This window comes from Schistocerca gregaria, chromosome 2 (genome assembly GCF_023897955.1).
Source record: "Schistocerca gregaria isolate iqSchGreg1 chromosome 2, iqSchGreg1.2, whole genome shotgun sequence".
In the NCBI taxonomy this organism is placed as follows: Eukaryota; Metazoa; Arthropoda; class Insecta; order Orthoptera; family Acrididae; genus Schistocerca; species Schistocerca gregaria.
This window is the reverse complement of record NC_064921.1, coordinates 158470818-158490758: the sequence shown is the minus strand read 5'-3', so window position 1 is coordinate 158490758 and position 19941 is coordinate 158470818. Positions and strand designations below refer to the sequence as shown.

Here is a 19941-nt window from a genome sequence, read left to right as displayed (position 1 = left end):
ACAGGGAGGACTCGAACCTGCGACGGGGGAGCCTCGCGAACCGTGGCAACGCACCCTAGACCACGCGGCTACCAAGCGCGCCGCTAAGATGGTGCAGGGAACACGTTGAAGTACGTAACAACTTCCAGTCCTCTCAGAGTGCATAAACACAGATCCGGTATAGTTTTCAATGCAATCTTATACCATTTCTGCTGAAACATAGTGGGAATTACGGATAACGTAGATGGAAGTGAATCTGGTAACTCTGGTGGTCAGGGCAGACGCCACAATTCATCCTCGTTCTCACTGAGCTGTGTGAAACTGAGCCCTATCGTCTTACAACACAGCATCACCGTAGGGGTACAAACACTGAACGATGGGAATGGACCTGATCAGCCAAAATGGTCACAAAATCCTTCGCAGTAATGCCAACTTGCAAAGTAACCGAGAGCCCATGAAGTAACACGATACGGCTGCCCCAATTATTATCGAACCCCGCGCCAAATTTCACTCTTTGGGCGTAAGCTCGGCCAGAAGTTGCAGAAACAATGTGAAACAATCCTCATTCAACCAAAGTGTTTTCTTCAATCGCTCCGCAGTCTCGAATTTATGGCTTCGGCACCATGTTTTGATGTTATTGGCATTTGCGTCACTGATTACTGGTTTTGAAATTCCAGTTCGACCTGCAGTACCATGCTTCTGGAGCCCCCTTCGTGCTGTATTCCTGCTGACGGGGTTTGCGAGTGCGACATGAAGTTCTTTAGTGACTTTTGAAACTGTCTTTCGTCATAATACTCTTCAACGGTCATCTGTCTCGATCACTTAACACACACTTTCATGAGCGTTGTGAATAGCGGATGATGCATTTTTTTACATGTATACAGTATTATTCTTCGATACAGCGTCTTTTAAAACACCAAGCACTTCAGTTACCTTGGTTACGGAACCACCCGCCATAAGAGCACCAAAAATTTACCTCTGTTAGAATTCATTTAGCTCCATCTTCGGGCTTCCGTGTTTTCGTCCAACCCCTGTATCTGGTCACAATAACAGCATCAAAGGCAAAAGGAAAGATATAGTTCGGAGAAACTAATACGAGCATGACGCGATATAACAAATCGCTACCGTGTTCATGAAGACCAAAAGGAAGTGGTATAGGCACGCGTATTCAAATACAGAGATGTGTAAACAGGCAGAATATGGCGATGCGGTTGGCAACATTTATATTAGGTAACAAGAGTCTGGCGTAGTTGTCAGAGCGCTTACTGCTGCTACAATGGAAGGCTATCAAGATTTATGTGAGTTTCAACGTGGTGTTATAGTCGGCGCACGAGCGATGGGTCACAGTATCTCCGAGGTAGCGATGATGTGGGATTTTCCCGTGCAAGCATTTTACGAGTGTACCGTGAATATCAGCAATCCGATAAAACATCAAATATCAGACATCGTTGTGACCGGAAAAACATCCTGCAAGAACGGGAACAACGACGATTGAAGATAATCGTTCAACGTGACAGAAGTGCAGCCCTTCCGCAAATTGTTGCAGATTTCAATGCTGGGCCAGCAACAAGTGTCAGCGAACAAAGCCATTCAACGACACATCATCGACATGGCTTTCCGAGGCGAAGGCACAGTCGTGTATCATTGATGCCGGTACGACACAAAGCTATACGCCTCGCGGGGCCCTTCAACACCCGACGTTGGACTGTTGATGACTGGAAACAAGTTGCTTGGTCGGACGAGTCTCGTTTCAAATTGTTTCGAGTGGATGGACGTGTGCGGGTGTGGAGAGAACCTCATGACTCCATGGACCCTGCATGTCAGCGGGGGCTTGTTCAAGCTCGTGGAGGCTCTTTAATGGTGTGGGGCGTGTGTAGATGGAGTGATATGGGCCCCTGATACATCTGGATACGACTCCGACAGGTGACGTGTATGTAAGCATCCTGCCTGATCTCCTGCTTCCATTCATGCCCATTGTACATTTCGACGGACTTGGGCGATTCGAGCAGGACAATGTGACACCCCATACGTCCAGAATAGCTACAGAGTGACTCCAGGAACACTCCACTGAGCTTAAACACTTCAGCTGTCCACCAAACTCCCCAAGCATGAACATTATTGAGCATATCTGGGATCCCTTGCAACTGTGCTTTTCAGAAGAGATTTCCAGCTCTTCGTACTATAACGGATTTGTGGACAGCCCTGCAGGATTTATGATGTCATTTCCCTCCAGCACCAGTTCAGATATTAGTTAAGTACTTGCCAAATCGTGTTGCGGCACTTCTGCGTGCTCTTGGGTGCCCTACACGATATTAGGCACGTGTACAAGTTTCTTTGGTTCTTCAGAGTACGTTATACACATTTAAAAAAATACAACCTTTCTTAGGACGGAAAATCAATCCAGCTAAGAAAACTGTAACTTGACAAGACATAAATTAAATAAACAAACCACCTATATTTCGGAAAGACAGGATTTTTAAAAAAATTTAATACTTGTAACACTGTTGCGGAACTAACCAAACGTTGCAAATAAAAAAAAAAAACACAGTTCTGGAACTATGCAAAATCTGACAATCACGAAATCCTTTCGAAAGAAAAACAAATGTAAATCCCCGTTAGAGCAAATGAATGTAGGAAAACACCGCATACCTGAAATATATGCGAAGAGGAGGCCTGGCTTACTCTGCCAAAAATTCCAGTGAGAAGGCCCCAAGCGAGGAAAAAAAAATACCGGTTAATATAAATGCAAGCCGGAAACAAAGAAACATGAAGAATATGTCAGGCGAATGGTCCCTCTCATCTCGTGGAACATGACAGAAACAGGATCGAGTAATGTGTCGTGTATGTGCACGTACAATATCCCATGACATCCTAATGTGAAGAATTTTTAGTTGCAAAAGCAAACAAAGCCGTATTAAAACCTCTGTAGCGGAAGTCGGACAGTGTCGGATAACAGGCTGGCTTGGACACGAGCTGGTTCTGTACTTCAGCGCTAGTGACAGCATGTGTCTCGCGACGGCAGAAACACTCGAGCGATTTTAAATCAAAATAGCAGGGCATTTCGGAGTGACTTCAAGTTATCTGTTCCTAGTAAGTTTTTCAGTGCACGGATTTAACTTTGGCTGAAAGCAAGTAATATTAAGTACCGTTTTGAAATTTAAAAAAAGACGTGCTAAGATATGTCAATAATTTTATTTTTACATGAAAGCCTGTAACTTATTGTACGCACTGACGCTATTACAGTCTGATTCTTCCTTGTTTACGTTGTGTACTGACTGTTTAAGATGCCTCCGATAATCGCGAGTCCCGCCGACTGTGAAGTAGTGGCTGAAGGCCTAAAAGCGGTCGAAATTCATCGTCAGATCTGTGCAGTTTACGGAGAAAACATTATGAGTGCTGGAATGGTAAGAAAGTAGGTGAGAGCATTTAAATGTGGCCGCACAAATGTGCATGATGAACAACGGAGTGGGCGTCCTTCGGTCGTTAACGAAAGTTTGGTGCAGGAAGTGGACAATAAGGTGACAGAAAACAGACGCTTTACGATTTACTCCTTTCCCGTCGTGTTTTGTATGGCATTGTGACCGAGCACTTGAATTACCGAAAATAGTGCGCATGCTAGGTACCAAAAATGTTGACGGATGTGCACGAAACGAAACGCTCAGACAGTGCATTGACTTTCCTCGAGCGGTACCGCAACGACGGTGATGAATTCTTAAGCCAAATTGTTACGGGTGATGAAACATGAGTGGCCTACGTCACGCCAGAATCAAAGCAACAGTCCATGGAAGTTGAGCAAGGGCATCGTTTTGCTGCAAGACAATGCCCTTCCGCATGTGGCGCATCAGACCAAAGATCTCATCACATCTTTTCGATGGGAAACTCTAGATCATCCTCCGTACAACCCCGATCTTGCGCCCAGTGACTGCCATCTGTTCCTGCACTTGAAGAAACACCTGGGCGGTCAGCGTTTTCAAGACGATGACGATGTCAAAACAGTGGTGATGCAGTGGTCAACAAGTCCGGCGGCAGACTTCTATGAGGAGGGTATCCAAAAACTGGTACAACGTTATGACAAGTGCCTAAATATTGACAGAAATTATGTAGAAAAGTAGATTAAGGTGCAGGCTTTCATTAAAAATAGAATTATTGAGATATCTTAGCACGCATTTTTTTTAAATTTCAAAACAGTAATTATTTAAAAAAGACGCCTAGTACATGATGTAGCTATATTTAAGTAGAACGAATTTTATTCTCTGTTTTTAGGCTGTGACAAGGTCTACCACAAGCAATAACAACAGGACCGTACTTTAGGATTGTATCGGCTAAAACTATATGACATTGTACAGGCCAAAAAATTAAAAAGAAAAAGATAGCGTTATTACTTTCGCAAGTCAATGACGAGAAGTCACGACCAAAATGGGATGAAAACAATATGAAGGAAGCCGTAGAAAAATGTGACTGGTTGATATAACATCAGGGAAATTAGTGACCAATATACTTTTCCAAAAACTACATTACGTGATTGACTTAACCTTACGGTTAAACGCAGTAGTGACCATGAAACCTGTTCTACGAAATAATAAATTTCTTCCAAGAACTTTCTGTGAATAACAGGAACTAGAACTGTGCGATTTTGTTAAAAAATTTGACATTTTGCGCCTTTAAGTTAGGATCAGTTCCTAAACATAGTGTGCAAATATGCACAGGAACTGAAAATAGCCGGCCGGTGTGGTCGAGCGGTTCTAGGCGCTTCAGTCCGGAACAACGCTGGTGCTACGGTCGCAGGTTCGAATCCTGCCTCGGGCATGGATGTGTGTGATGTCCTTAGGTTTAAGTAGTTCTAAGTCTAGAGGACTGATGACCTCACATGTTAAGTCCCATAGTGCTTAGAACCATTTGAAGTGAAAATAGAGTATCATCTCAAAAAGACAAAAACAAAGGCGGATAGAGACTTTTATTACAATTTTAAGTTTATAATCGTTTACGAAACAGTTGAAAATCTTTTGCAACAAAAACTACAGTAATTACCATTAAAATTGCTACAACACGAAGATGACGTGCTACAGACACGAAATTTAACCGACAAGAAGAAGATGCTCTGATATGCAAATGATCAGCTTTTCAGAGCATTCACACACGGTTGGCTCCGGTGGCGACACCTACAACGTGCTGACATGAGGAAGTTTCCAACCGATTTCTCATACACAAATAGCAGTTGATGGCGTTGACTGGTGAAATGTTGTTGTGATGGCTCGTGTAAGGAGGAGAAATGCGTACCATCACGTTTCCGACTTTGATAAAGGTCGGATTGTTTGGCGACATCGCTGTCAACGAACATTGGAAGCGTGTATTTGTCTTCGCCGTACTGGCGTATCACCCGGGGTGATGGTATGGGTGCCATTCATTGGTTACACGTCTCGGTCACCTCTTGTTCGCATTGACGGCACTTTGAACATTGGACGTTACATTTCAGATATGTTCCGACCCGTGGCTCTACCTTTCATTCGATCCCTGCGAAACCCCACATTTCAACAAGATAATGCACGACGGCATGTTGCAGGTCCTGTACGGGCCTTTCTCTTGATGAGCAGTGGTATCTTGTTGAAGCTGCATGGACAGCTGTACCTATACACGCCATCGAAGCTCTGTTTGACTCAATGCCCAGGCGTATCAAGGCCGTCATTACGACCAGAAGTGGTTGTTGTGGGTACTGATTTCTCAGGATCAATGCACCCAAATTGCGTGAAAATGTAATCACATGTCAGTTCTAATGTAATGAATACCCGTTTATCATCCGCATTTCTTCTCGGTGTAGCAATTTTAATGCCCAGTAGTGTACTTTTTTAAAACATTACAATGTCATGTCCGATACATCCCGCCAAACTTTTAAACGTCTAAAATGCAAAGTATGGGGAAAATATTTGAAATCGACGAAGGTATATTTTTACGACACTGAATTTTATAATTCCGTTAAGTAACGTATCATAGTGTCGTTTAGTGTCAAGATTGTTCTCCCCATACAGTTTTCAAAAAATATTACAATTTCGAAAATCCTTGCATTTCTATTACTACAAAACCTTCTTGCACACATGGAGAAATTGTATAAGCGTTCAGTTACTAATACGCAATAAATGTGTAATTCTGTATGTTCCATTCCGACTCCACATGCCGTCGGAGTGTTTCTCAAAAGGTGAATGACATTTGACTCTTCTCGAAAGATCTAAGTTGCTACCGTCATTCGAGAGTCTCATTAACGTCACTGCACTTGGAAACACAAATTAGATTTAGTTTCGATGAAACTGAGTAGCGAACCTAAAACCAGAAACTGTGTTTCCACGTAAAAATGATGCGAGGGAGCGAGCGTGCGCCCCCCCCCCCCCCCCCTCCACACACACACACACACACACACAGAGAAAGAGAGAGAGAGAGAGAGAGAGAGAGAGAGCTGTATCTCTCCATGGACATTAGGTCTGCCCTTATACATCTCACATTTTATATGGGGACATAGCATTAGGAATTCCTGTCTACCTTATCAACATTAGGTAGAGAGCGTTATCTTATTTTATGTCTTCTTTTTTCATTAAAATGTACGTACATACGTTTAAATGGTTTAGATGGCTCTGAGCACTATGGGACTCAACTGCTGTGGTCATCAGTCCCCTAGAACTTAGAAATACTTAAACCTAACTAACCTAAGGACATCACACACATCCATGCCCGAGGCAGGATTCGAACCTGCGACCGTAGCAATCGCACGGTTCCGGACTGCGCGCCTAGAACCGCGAGACCACCGCAGCCGGCTACGTACATACGTACATAGATTACTATACACAAGCGATCTTCTAATGAAGCGGATATTAATTATTCACAAAGGGATCCTCAGACATGATTTCTAAGGTTAATAATTCATTTCACTTAAGAAGGGAAGGACCGAGTCTTCCTTTCATTGTTGTACGTCTTCGTGAACTGTACCCTGACGAACAGTTTAACGTGACCAGAAGACAGTTTTTCAAGATTCCTGCTATCTATAAGATGCTCAGTACTACCAAAACAACTGGTGGAAACACCTTTCAAACATACCATCTCTCCCACGTACTGAAACTCTCCTTTTTTCTGAAAACATAGTTTAAAAATTTAATATTGTATATGTTCCGCCTGCAAATGACCACGTCTGTATGAATCAACAGATTTACGACAGCAGGTTTTTAGCTTAAAATGTGAAATTCACCACAGAATCTTAACCAGCGTAACTACAGCCTAATTCTATCATCTATTCATATCAAGAAAGCTTTTTACTCTGCAGACAGAGAAATAAGGCAGAAAATAATTAGAGGATTACTGTGAACCAAAATTTGCAAATATAATTCATAAAACACTATATCTGAAGACAAATTCATGATAGAAATATCCTAGCCATTTGAAATAAAATCTTGTGTTCGATAAGAGGGCTGCGTATTACCATTACTGCTTAATCGTGGTTTAGATAATTGGACAACTAATTCTGGACTGGAAATCAAATCGAATTAATGTAAACTGCCTGACTTTAGCACACGGTTTTATAAAACTTTCAGAAAATATAACAGAAGCACTTAGCGAGCACAGCGAACAGAATTGGTCTCAGAATTTCTCTTGACAAAGAAAAATCACAGAAGACGAACTACAGAGCATGGAAAGTTTTAGATCTCAAGTGCAACAACGAGAAGTGCACAAGAAGCAAAAAAACCGAAGGAGGAGACTGGAACAACTTAGTCCGAAGCAAGAAAACAAACTAGTAGAAAAGAATAAAAGGAAACAAAACTACCGACCAAGAGGGAAGCCAACCGACTCCTTTAAGTACATTCTTAAGTCCTAAATTGGCTCATTTGCATAAACAATTCACTTGACTTTTCCATATAGCAAATCATATTGCAAATATATTCTCGTAGATGTGCTAGAAAACGACTATTGGGACCGAACAATATTATCTCATGGCATATCATTAGCACACTGTCTCCATATCCAGCCATAGGTCATGGTTTATTGACATCACAGCTCCGAACGACATCAGCTTACACTTAAAACACATGGAGAGAGCAGATAAATATGTTGAACCGACGGAAGAATTGGTGACACGTTTTACACGTATTTGTTGAATACGACTCAGAGCAGTAATTGCTCGATCGCTTCATGGAGATTTAAGAGGACTGCTCGTACAGTGGATAACTAGAGGCTGATGTGATAATTGGAACGACAACAGTCTGTAAATTCATGTGAAGCAGAGAATAATTATACTGTTCATAACGAAACTATAGCTTTTATCAACAATAATATTACTATTTTAGTTACTGTAATTAAATTTACGTTTTAGGCCTATGGATCGGTACCTTGTCCAATATATATTATTATAATAATCAATTAAGTTCATTCACGTGGGGCACTATGCTTTTAAAGGGAAACTGTCCTCCCATCTGGTGACGGGTTGTTCTAAATTCTGTCGTTCTACTGAATTCTGTTATAGTTCATTCGCTCGTGACGCTCTTTCCATGTTAATTTTTTGTAATGTATTCTATAATTGACTTGGAAAAATTCAGTTCATTGTGTGTAACGTAACTTCCTTTGTCCTATATCCATACGTACAAAATACTGTGAACTGCATGCCAGTCGATACTTCCCTTTGCACCACTTATTACAGCTTCTTCTTCATTCGTGTATGGACCGAGGAACGAATGATCGCTTAAATTCTCCTGAGCGCACCGCAATTAGAGTAATCTTACCTTCACAATTTTTTGAAATTTGTAGTAATGTCATCGGTCCCTAGGCTTACACACTACTTAATGCAACTTTAACTTACGCTAAGGGCAAACACACACCCCCCATGCCCGGCGGTGGATTCGAACCTCCGACTGGGAGAGCCGCACGAACCGTGGCAAGGTGGTCTCTCTCTCACGGGTCAAACAATCTTTGACTATTAACATAGCCCTTCTTTGTGCTTATCTAGTATCACATGTCAGTCCAATTTGACATGTGTACTACATACTCCACAGAGCGAGGTGGTGCAGTGGTTAGCACACTGGACTGTCAACCCGGAGGGCGACGGTTCAAATCCGCGTCCGGCTATACAGATTTATTTTTTGTGTGATTTGCCTAAATCGTTTCAGACAAGTACAGGGATGGTTCCTTTGTAAAGTTTGAAATGGCGAGGGCGATTTTCTTCCGCATCCTAGAAACCGTTTTTTTTGCTCCGGTTCTGATGACTTCGAGAAATCACGAAAAGGAGCTTCATGTTCCATTTGAGCATGGAGCGGAGAAGGAAGAACTACTTAAATGACCGTACTCATATGTCTCCAGTCTCCTCTCTTCGGTCGCTGAGGTAGCTGTAAGTAGGGGTTGTAGTAGTATATTCCTAGATTCCTCAATTAATACAGTCATACCGTCCCTTCAAATTCTGTAAGGAAGCTTTCGCAGGGTAACCTGCGTCTATGTTCCAGAGACTGCTAAGTGAGATTTTTCAGCATTTGTGTGACGCTATCCCGTGTGTCAAACAAAGATGTGTTCAGTTGCGCACTTTAGCAGTAGTATAGAACGGGTCACACGAGTGTTTCGTATTAAAAACTAAAAATAAGCTCCTCCCGAACTGGCCCTGAAGACCCAAAGGTACCGACCGGCCGCCGTGTCATCCTCTGCCCACAGGCGTCACTGGATGCGGATATGGAGGGTCATGTGGTCAGCATCCCGCTCTCCCGGCCGTCTGTCAGTTTGCGAGACCGGAGCCGCCACTTCGCAATCAAGTAGCTCCTCAATCTGTCTCACATGGGCTGAGTGCACTCCGCTTGCCAACACCACTCGGCATACCGGATGGTCACCCATCCAAGTGCTAGCCCTGCCCGACAGCGCTTAACTTCGGTGATCCGACGGGAACCGGTGTTACCACTGCAGCAAGGCCGTTGGCACGAGTGTTTTGTATGCAATCTCTTTTGTAGATTCGTTGGATCTTGTCAGAGTCTGGCCAATGACTCGAAGTCTACCGTCTGCTTTACCTACGATTGAGCCTAAGTGATCTTTCCATTTCATATCCCTAAAAATTGTTACAATTGGGTATTTGTATGAGATGACTCATTCCAATTTTGTTTGTTTTGAAGTGCACGATTTTACACCTCTGAAAATTTAAAGCAAGTTGCCGTTATTTTTACTGCTCTGAAATCTTATCGAGATTCGCCTGGGCATATTTTTCAGCTTTTTCAAATAGTACTTCATTATAAAAGTCTACAAAAATGCAGCGTCATAACTAACATTGCCTGTCAGGATATTAACATTCAGTATGAACAGCAAGGGTCCCAGCACACTTCCCTGGGGCACATTTGAAGCTACGAAGGAACTTCGGGAAGTGAGTAGCTTTTCCTGAACGCTGCACTATGCCTCATAGCGACACAGATACATGACACTACTTCTTCAACTTAGTCATCAATTATCTGTGTGCAAAGGTCGAAAAGCTCTGCCAGTCGTTCAATTCTTCGACGATAGAAATCCGCTCCCTCGTTACGCAGTGCAGCCCGTCTTCCCTAGATTTCTGTTATTTTCGTATTTTTATTCTTGCTTCCTCTTCCACAAGTAAGAAAGTACAGTTAATAAAAGAGGCAAATTGTCTGAGAGGGTAAAGTAAAAGAGTAAAGGACTGTAACTTAATTAGAGACGTGGCGTAGAATATACCATAATAGGCTTAAATTGTTTCTTTTCAAACTTATAAATATGACGAAATAACGTGAAATCGTTCATTCCTTACGCGAGTGCTATTGAGACTGTAAGGTTCATTGCTGATTCATGCAAGCTGAAAATATAATTTCAAAGCGAAGTATTAGTGAGAATTGTGTGCATTATAGAAATATCCTGAGACTTGTTTCATTTTCAAATAATCAGTAAAAGCAGCTTTCCGCTTTGTAATAATTGAACTTTCGTGGGAGGAATCTTTTGTCGGCTTCACAGGCAGTCAATAAGACAATTTTACTAACCGAATGCTATCTAAACCCCTTTCGACAGTTTTTCTGTAGGTGGCAAAGAAAGGAATGGTTGAGTCGAAGCAAAGCAGCAACTCCTCGTTCAAAGACATACGCGCATCCAAAAAACATAATAATATGCATCTGGTGGAAGAACGACGGTGTTGTCTGCTACGAATTGCTTCCCCGGAGTGTACCTATCACTGTCGAAATTTATTGTCAACAACTTAAACCACTTTCAGACACAATGCAAGGACAACGACCAGGTACACTGCGTGGAGTGATGCTACCCCAAGAGAACGGCCGCTCGCATACTGCTAGACTGATAAAAAACAGTATATAGGTGTTGGGATGGGAAAGTATTTCGGAGCCACCTTATTCACCAGATCTTGCGCCCACGCATTTTCGCCTTTTCCACACTCTATTGAACAACTTTCGAGGAACTTCTTTTCCGAATATTGCTCGACGAAAACTTCAGTATCGGAAACGCAAAGATACTCCATTGTTCCCGGGTTCGATTCCCGGCCCATGCATCAGTTTCGTGGTCGTGCAGTAGCGTTCTCGCTTCCCACGCCCGGGTTCCCGGGTTCGATTCCCGGCGGGATTAGGGATTTTCTCTGCCTCGTGATGACTGCGTGTTGTGTGATGTCCTTAGGTTAGTTAGGGTTAAGTAGTTCTAAGTTCTAGAGGACTGATGACCATAGATGTTAAGTCCCATAGTGCTCAGAGCCATTTGAACCATTTTTGAAATACAGCGTTGGCAGACTCTTCGAAATAGAGAAGGAGAATATATTGATGAATAATGTCTCTGCTTTGTGCATCTGTTGTGTTTATTGAACTTGTGGAGAAACGCTACAAACTTATGTATCAACCCAATATGTTGTCAGATGTAATGGACCTACCCTTGGGCTGGTTCAAATGGCTCTGAGCACTATGGGACTTAACTGCTAAGGTCATCAGTCCCCTATAACTTAGAACTATTTAAACCTAACTAACCTAAAGACATCACACACATCCATGCCCGAGGCAGGATCCGAACCTGCGACCGTAGCGGTCGCACGGTTCCAGACTGTAGCGCCTTTAACCGCTTGGCCACCCCGGCCGGCACCTACCCTTGGGGTACGCCCGTAGTATTGTGGCGAAGTGGTCTTAGCTTGGGATAAGCTGTCTAACCTACGCTCTGAAGTTCCTACGTACTTCATAATCTACCGATGACTACTTCGTAGATAACTTGCTACTTCGTCATTACCAAGAAATCCTCAGCCCCTTTACAAGTTTCATTTGATACTCGTACTATTGTTGACAAGTGTTGGTATGGTACTGAGTCAAATACTTTTCGGAACATACTCACGAACATGGTCACCAAAACCGCTTGTTTTACGTAAGGCAACCAGCTGTATCAGACTCTAGAGGAAAATTGGAGCAGGGCCGTCGAGAAAGCACGGAGAACCGCTTTACAAATGACGTCAGCGCAAGGAAGTAACGGCGAGTCATTTGCCACGCAGTCAGCTCCACGTGGCGATCAAAGTACATGGCCCGTGAAGAACACTGCAAATTGGCCTTTAGCGGGTCTGCAAAGGACAAGGAAGGAGCTGCAACCAGTGAGGGATGTCTGCTCCCGGTCCCCCTGCACTGTGCTGCAGAATTTCTCCGGATTCCTATTTGAGCAGCCCAAGAGACAGGAAGGGGCCTTACAGGTAAAAGCTTTCCGCGCATTAACAGAGGCTAACGCCATAGCCCTCCCAAATGACTTATTTTCCCCTCAGATTCTTGTACTCTATGGCCTATAACTCTACTTAATGGCCCCTCAGGGAGGGACAACTTCTTTCTGAAAAAATGGCGTCCGTGTGGTGCTAGTAAAGCTTGGAAAAACAAATGAGTCGAGATAATAACACTCAGCAAGCAAAATGGCGTGCAGGAAATCACTATCTTCTGTGTTTGGTTTCGGTAATGTTTCTTGTTATTTTACACTTTACTGTTTAAAAATGGTTCAAATGGCTCCGATCACTATGGGACTTAACTTCTGAGGTCATCAGGCACCTAGAATTTAGAACTACTTAAACCTAACTAACCTAAGGACATCACACACATCCATGCCCGAGGCAGGATTCGAACCTGCGACCGTAGCGGTGGCGCGGTTCCAGACTGTAGCGCCTAGAACCACTCGGTCACCCCGGCCGGCATTTACTGTTTACCTACTAGTACTGTACCCTTCCTTTCCTAGGTCTGTCAGGATACTTTAGGGGCCGCGTTGGAGTTACTCCGTTTTTTTGCGCCTGTATGGCGTCTTATTTGGAACAGGTGCGATTTGCTTTACTTAAAGCGTCTTCAGTGGTGATTATGACAACTGCAGTTCTGTTTACAAATAGGTTTACAAAGATTATAAACAATTATCAAGTTTAAAATTACTTTTATCAGATTTTTTGGCTTTTGCATCAGTTTCATGCACACTTCCATACACAGGACTCTATTTTTAGCACACTGACGCACAATTTTGTCCCGCTTGCAGATTTTATCTACACTGAAGCGCCAAAGAAACCGGTAAAAGCATGCATATTCAAATACAGAGATATTTAAACAGGCGGAATACGGCGCTGCAGTCGCCAACGTCTATATAAAACATGTGTCTGCCGCAGTTGTTAGATCGCTTACTGCTGCTACAACGGCACTTTGATACGGTCGTATGATTTTCGGTTCGTATCTCTGTTATTCATACTTCCGATCGTGTCGATTTCTGGCGTCAATACGCCTTTACGCGTTACATTTTATCAATAATTGTCTCCACCTGCTTAGCTGGATGGTAACGTGCTTGATCCCATTCTGCGGGCCTGGGTTCGATTCCCGGCCGGGTTGGAGGTTTCCTCCGCTCGTGGACTGCGTGTTGTGTTGTTCTTATCATTTCATCCTAATTACCGGCTCGCGAGTCACCCAATGTGGCGTCGACTGAAATAATACTCGCACTCGGTGGCCGAACTTCCCCGCATGGGTCCTCTCGCCCTGCAATGCCATACGCTCATTTCATTTTTACTACCTGTGAAACAGGTTAGACATGCGGATCTGCTTCTGCCCCTAGTCCACCTCTTCCTCGTTATTCCCAAACTTGGGCACAAAATATGGGTCCTAAACTAAACCCTAACAAATCGGAGGTCATACGTCACATCGAAAGCTTATCAGTGAATATTTCGGTGAAACAGATCCACCTACACTCCTTAATGGTATCCAATTGCATTGTCAGTACACTGTTAAAAATCTCGAGATAATTTAGGATAAGTAATTAAACTGGGAAGAACAAATTGTCATGTTGTTGTTGTGGTCCTCAGTCCTGAGACTGCTTTGATGCAGCTGCAAAGAAGGGCAGCTCGTTTTGTATTATCGCGTTATAGGGGAGAGAGTGTGGCAGATATGATACACGAGTTGGGATGGAAGTCATTACAGCATAGACGTTTTTCGTCGCGGCGAGACCTTTTTACGAAATTTCAGTCACCAACTTTCTCTTCCGAATGCGAAAATATTTTGTTGAGCCCAACCTACATAGGTAGGAATGATCATCAAAATAAAATAAGAGAAATCAGAGCTCGAACAGAAAGGTTTAGGTGTTCGTTTTTCCCGCTCGCTGTTCGGGAGTGGAATAGTAGAGAGATAGTATGATTGTGGTTCGATGAACCCTCTGCCAAGCACTTAAATGTGAATTGCAGAGTAGTCATGTAGATGTAGATGTAGATGTAGATGTAGATGTAGATGTAGATGTAGATGATGCATCTCTCCATGCTACTCTATCCTGTACAAGTCCCTTCATCTCCCAATGCGTACTACAGCCTACATCCTACTGATTCTTCTTAGTGTATTCATCTCTTGGTCTCCCTCTATGATTTTTATCTTCCACGCAGCCCTCCAATACTAAATTAGTGATCCCTTGATGCCTCAGAACATGTCCTACCAACCGATCTCTTCTTCTGGTCAAGTTGTGCCACAAACTCCTCTTCTCCCCAATCCTATTCAGTACTTCCTCATTAGTTATGTGATCTACCCATCTAATCTTTAGCATTCTTCTGTAGCACCACATTTCAAAAGCTTCTATTCTCTTCTTGTCCAAACTATTTATCTTCCACGTTTCTCTTCCATACATGGCTACACTTCCTGATACATAAATCTATACTCGATGTTAACAAATTTCTCTTCTTCAGAATCGCTTTCCTTGCCATTGCCAGTCTACATTTTATATCCTCTCTACTTCGACCATCATCAGTTATTTTGCTCCCCAAATAGCAAAACTCCCTTACTACTTTAAGTGTCTCACTTCCTAATCTAATTCCCTCAGCATTACCCGACTGAATTCGACTACATTCCATTATCCTCGTTTTGCTTTTGTTGATGTTCATATTATGTCCTCCTTTAAAAACACTGTCCAAATTGTCATAGCACTCAGAAAAATCTTTATCTTTCCCAAAGGGATCAAAAAATTAGAAAAATATGTTTACCTATAATAAAACACAAATTAGTCCGGTTCTTAGACCTGCCTGATATCTGCTTTCGTAAATAGCGAATAACTTTGACTACTCGAGCTAAAAATTAATGCTTCCGTAAGATTAGTATGTAACGTTCGGCTTAACCACACCATTTTTCTTATGCTAAGTTGCGTCAATGTGATCAGATAGGCGACATGACTTTTACGCGCTATGTTTACGTAATTGGTATCATCCATACCTCTCCTGATATAACAAATACGTTTCATCATTCCATAACTTCATTCCAATTCTGTCACACCCAGCATCTTGATTCTAGCTCGGAGTAACACTAAATCGTTCTTCATTTCCTTTTTCATTTCAGCCACATAACTCCGAAAAATGGCTCTAAGCACTATGGGACTTAACATCTGAGATAATCAGGCCCCTAGACTAAGAACTACTTAAACCTAACTAACCTAAGGGCGTCACAAACATCCATGCCCGAGGCAGGATTCAAATGTGCGACCGTAGCAGTAGCCAGGTTCCAGACTAAAGCGCCTACAACCGCTCGGTCACATCGGCTGGCCATGACGTTCAACGGTCCCTATGACACACGCGGTAAGATGACGCTATGGAAAAAAAAAACATGGAAATAGAAAAAAGAATTCCGTAGTAATGACTACGAAGCGCCGCCCTGCACCCCCACCCCCCTCCTCCCCACACGCCTCACACACACACTATACCAGCCCCAAGACCGGAATTACGCTGGGATAATTGGTTTCGCGGAAACAGCATTTTTACAGTCCTTGATGGAACTAGCGGTACGCTACTCGGATAGGATATAGTCGGTAGCAATGAATGTGATGACGTATGTGACGACGGACCGGCAGAGATTATTGCCCAGCACTGTTCCAAGAGAAGACTTCCGGGGAAATGCAGTGACGTCCAGCAGGCGAGAGCTGTAGCTGTTATTTGGATATATAATAATGATCTAAATCGGTGGATGTGGACTGCTGCCTTCGAGCGATAAACTTTTTTTCGTTTATAGAGTTAGTGATTTTAAGTGTCTTTCTTGTCAAATATGAGATTTGCTTTTTTTCGGTGGAATATTTTATTTGATACATGTAGACCTTAGTTTCACGACTTTCATGAAATGATTCTGCAAGCACAGACAAACAGCGTGCCTTACTGGCTGCGTCTGTACTAGACGTTTCACCTATTGGTCAACTTGGATTTGTTTCTATGAGACTAACATGAGACACTGTGGTGTTTCACACTGAAGGAACAGTAGCTAAATCGTCTGCATAAAATCCTTCACCTAGTCCTGAATCTTCTGCTTGCTGTACTGCAACCGGTTCCTAATAGTTCATTAGTGATCAGCCGTGGAACTCTACCAGCTCCATGACGTCATTTTCACAGATGTAGAAGTATTATTCATCTGTTTCGACAATACCCCTATAACTAAAAAAACCAATCAAAATAATTAAATATTACGCATAATACATTCAACTGTGTAAATAAATTATTGTTGTCATGTTATGTATTTTCAATAATCATCCCACATATGCACCGTCAGCGGAAATGATTTATATTATCTAACCGGTTAACATTCTCGAGATAACTTGTGAAGCTGTATTATCTGAAGTGTTGTTGTTGTTTTAAGAAGCAGTTCACAGCATATAATCAGTAAAACTGGACGTAAATAGGAACTGTACGTGCGGCAACGTATTTGCTTACATGTACGTCGGGAAGAAAACTAGCTATAAACATACTTACAAACGACTCTGCTACTGGTTTTGCACTATATAATGTACGACATGTTACTATGAACTGAATTTACCGTAGTTTACATCAAAGCTATATATTCACGAACAAAAATGCTACCTGAACACAAAATCAATTCTGAAGACAATTGCATCAAAAACTACCAATAAATATTCATATCATTACTTGCTTGTTCGCTGAGATATCAAGTCTACCAAGTTTGAAACATAAAACTGAAGTTCATACATATTGGAGAAACTTCTTTTCTTCTTCCTTTCCTTATACCTTCGGCCCGCATCTGCGCAGGGTCTGCATGGTAGCTAACGGATTTGTCATGGTTAATTGAAGGGGTGGTTTGATGTCCTTCCTTTCGGCACCCTGTTACGCTATGGGACGGAATGTGTGACCTCCAGCTATCTGTGTGTAGTGTTATTCATGTGGGTGTAAGCGAATTTTTTCTGAATATTTGCGAATCGTGTAACTGAGGCGGGAATTGGTATGAGCTCAGTATTCACCTAATCACAACCAGGCTGGCTGGTAAACCGACACCCGTCGTCAATCCGCTGGGCGGATTCGATCTGGGGAGAGTGCACCTCCCCTTCCTGAAACTAGGGCTGTGTCACGTGCTGCTATCCGAAGTAAATAGAGATGCAACTATTTTGAATATGTTAACACCAACCAAATCAATGTCTGTGGTAAATAAAGTAATAAACAGTTTTTGAGGCAAGTGCGGTATACCAACGTTACTTGAAGGATTACGGTCGTTTTCAGTAGACATTCAGCAGATGCTTGCTGGTTACCCCTGCAGGCGAGGAGGCGCGCGCAGGTTGGCAAGCCTAGCGCCTCAGGTCAGGGTTGGCGCGACCAAAGGCGGTGCGGGGAATCCCGGCATTCCGGGCGCGCGGCCGGTGGCTCGCGTGTCAAAGGCCCGGCGCGCCTGCTCCCAAGTTATACGCCGTCGGGGGATCCGGTAACAGGTGCACAGGGACGCCCACACTAAATACCTTATTAACGTGCCGTCCACAGGCTGGCAGCGACGGAAAGCTTTCGGCGCAGGGCAGTAAAGTACTGACCATAAGAAACGATACGGGTACTGAACACACGCGTTCGACAAAGAAACTGCCTTACGAGGTATGAAATGTGCACTGATACAGTTTCACGCACTGCGCCAAAATGCTCTTTGTATCTTAACAGGTGCACAGGGCCGCCCACACTGAATACATTATTAACGTGCCGTCCACAGGCTGGCAGCGACAGAAAGGTGTCGGCGCAGGGCAGTAAAATACTGACCATAAGAAAAGAAACGGGTACTGAACACACGCGTTCGACAAAGAAACTGCCTTACGAGGTATGAAATGTGGACTGATACAGTTTCACGCACTGCGCCAAAATGCTCTTTGTATCTTAACAGGTGCACAGGGCCGCCCACACTGAATACCTTATTAACGTGCCGTCCACAGGCTGGCAGCGACGGAAAGGTGTCGGCGCAGGGCAGTAAAATACTGACCATAAGAAACGAAACGGGTACTGAACACACGCGTTCGACAAAGAAACTGCCTTAGATGGTATGAAATGTGGACTGATACAGTTTCACGCACTCCGCCAAAATACTCTTTGTATCTTAACAGGTGCACATGGCCGCCCACACTATATACCTTATTAACGAGCCGTCCACAGGCTGGCAGCGACCGAAAGCTATCGCCGCAGGGCAGCAAAATACTGACCATAAGAAACGAAACGGGTACTGAACACACGCGTTCGAAAAAGAAACTGCCTTACAAGGTATGAAATGTGGACTGATACAGTTTCTCGCACTGCGCCAAAATGCTCTTTGTATCTTAACAGGTGCACAGGGCCGCCCACACTAAATACCTTATTAACGTGCCGTCCACAGGCTGGCAGCGACGGAAAGCTGTCGGCGCAGGGCAGTAAAGTACTGACCATAAGAAACGAAACGGGTACTGAACACACGCGTTCGACAAAGAAACTGCCTTAGATGGTATGAAATATGGACTGATACAGTTTCTCGCACTGCACCAAAATGCTCTTTGTATCTTAACAGGTGCACATGGCCGCCCACACTAAATACCTTATTTACCTTATTAATCCACAGGCTGGCAGCGACCGAAAGCTATCGCCGCAGGGCAGCAAAATACTGACCATAAGAAACGAAACGGGTACTGAACACACGCGTTCGACAGAGAAACTGCCTTACGAGGTATGAAATGTGGACTGATACAGTTTCACGCACTGCGCCAAAATGCTCTTTGTATCTTAACAGGTGCACATGGCCGCCCACACTAAATACCTTATTAACGTGCCGTCCACAGGCTGGCAGCGACGGAAAGCTGTCGGCGCAGGGCAGTAAAGTACTGACCATAAGAAACGAAGCGGGTACTGAACACACGCGTTCGACAAAGAAACTGCCTTACGAGGTATGAAATGTGGACTGATACAGTTTCACGCACTGCGCCAAAATGCTCTTTGTATCTTAACAGGTGCACAGGGCCGCCCACACTAAATACCTTATTAACGTGCCGTCCACAGGCTGGCAGTGACGGAAAGCTGTCGGCGCAGGGCAGTAAAGTACTGACCATAAGATACAAAGCGGGTACTGAACACACGCGTTCGACAAAGAAACTGCCTCACGAGGTATGAAATGTGGACTGATACAGTTTCACGCACTGCGCCAAAATGCTCTTTGTATCTTAACAGGTGCACAGGGCCGCCCACACTAAATACCTTATTAACGTGCCGTCCACAGGCTGGCAGCGACGGAAAGC

At 43.5% G+C, this 19941-nt stretch overlaps 1 pseudogene; it reads right to left on the bottom strand.

Annotated features, from left to right (window-relative positions):
• Positions 1–9789: 9789 nt before the first annotated feature.
• Positions 9790–9907, bottom strand: LOC126337134 (5S ribosomal RNA; annotated as a pseudogene).
• Positions 9908–19941: the final 10034 nt, after the last annotated feature.